The following is a 2126-nucleotide window of genomic DNA, read 5'->3' as shown; positions in this document are numbered from 1 at the left end:
AAATTTTGAAAGTACAGTACTACTGCCATAACAGATAGTAAACATGACCGGATGGCCGAGCGGTCAAGGTGGCAGCCTACCGCTCTGGAGGACCAGGAATCGAATCCGAACGGCTCGAACAATCCCCAGGAATTTTTCGAGGGGTGGTCCGTTCGGATATGTCGGGCCCCGTCTCTCATCACCCGGTTGCCCCATTGTGGGCCTGGCCGAACCCATAATGGGCCTTCTAAAAGAGGCCCTCTTAGTGCCCACAGGGCGGAAAGAGTTAAAAAAAAGATAGCAAACATGTTTTTCCACATATTATTAATTTCAGTTAAGAATTGACAAACTTCAAAATGTTCAGACATGATAGAATTGATCTGATATTGGTTACTATACTTGCCAAAACTAGTTGTTTGGAAAGAGTATCGAATCTTTTCTTCATAGTAAAAATTACTACATTATTATAATTAGATATGACCAGAGCTAACTCATATATAAAGCTAATATTTAAAATAACGGCATGTACAATACCTCTCTTCATTGAAGCAGTAGTTTCGACTCCATTTGCAAAAAAAAAAAAAAAAAAAAAAAAAAAAAAAAAATGAAACAAAGCCTGTGTTAAATATCGCAATTAACAGAAAATATAGGCCAAAAGAAACAACCATAAAATTTTGAATGGGCCACAATATTTCCCTGTCATTGTCTGATATTTTGAGATTTACTTTTAGTTTTAATACAAAATAGAAAAGAGTTGAACCAAAAGAAATTATAAACTGCAAGAAATAGAAAAACAGAGAATTGCTGCAGTGGCGTAGCTACGGTTCTCTGAGCCCGGTGCGGAACCAGATTTGTGGGCCCCGAAAAAAATTTTTTTGGCAGGGGTGTCCTTTTTCCGTAATGGAAATCGGGAACGTCCAAACGAAAACAAGTAATTTTTTCTATAAATTTCGGCTTTTGAATTTATTTATTCTGTTAAAAACATTGCGTTTAGACGTTCAATTTCTTTCGTTTGATGAATGATGCGTTTAGTATTTTTTTGTTTTATTTACGAAAACAGACTAAAATATTTTTGTGTAGTGGTTTATATAGTGTATAGTTAGATAACAGTTGAGTTGCTGGTTTTCCTGTGTAGTAGGAGCCCCAGCTCGAGCATCCAAATGCCAAAATTTGCTTTGTTCTGATTGCCGTGAAAAATTTTTCGGGTCTTTTTTTCTTGTAATTTTGGGGCCTCATGGGCCTATCGCTTTCCAGGGGCCCGGTGCGGACCGCACCTACCGCACCCCTCTAGCTACGCCACTGAATTGCTATCAGTACTTACTCTCTTTTTAGGAACACATTGAAACAAATTTCCATTTTTATCAGTAAAGATACTATCAATTACAAAAATGAATGAAAAATAATAACTGAATGAATACTAAATAAATGAGCAAAACCCATTTTTTGAATTTGCTTACAGAATGAAATTTACAAGGATTAATCAAGATTCCATCTAACATGTCTGTTATGACAAAACTTGGTCTAAAAATGCAATAGCAGCATCTAGGATCCATTTCCTGAGAATGAAATGTAATGAACCTCTTATATAATCATGCTTTGCTTACAATATTTATTAAATAACATTTCTATTTTTAAAACTTCGTCTACCGAGTTAGAATGTTTAATGATTAAAGTAAACATCAATAAATGTTTACTTTAATCAAATGGAACTAAAGTCTACCTATGTCAATTTAAATATCGATTTGAATAAATGTTGTGGGTAAATCACGGATATGGATATTTATCTACAGTTTATAATTAAGTTTTATTTAAATTTAATAATATATATAGCGTATCTATACGAAACTTAAATATTTAAAGTATGTAGCATAACTAATTATACAAATATTGTATATTGTACAAATCAATTATATATCTTATATAAATAGACATCCGTGTGCAATCACAATTCATTTCAAATCCTGAATTTAATCACTTGAAATAATCGGATATTTTAATATACCGAACTCCCGATTATTCGTGCGCGGATTATCCGTGAATCATCAAAATATTTAAGAGGGAGCGATAGCGAAGTCTCTTTTACGTGGCTTAGGCCTACAGAAACGTGCTTGTTCTCAAAATCTGTTCGATCGATTTTGATTAAGCTT

The sequence above is a fragment of the Centruroides vittatus genome, unplaced genomic scaffold (assembly GCF_030686945.1).
Source record: "Centruroides vittatus isolate TY-2023 unplaced genomic scaffold, ASM3068694v2 contig_545, whole genome shotgun sequence".
NCBI lineage: Eukaryota > Metazoa > Arthropoda > Arachnida > Scorpiones > Buthidae > Centruroides > Centruroides vittatus.
The sequence above is the reverse complement of the archived record's forward strand: the minus strand, read 5'-3'. Positions refer to the sequence as shown.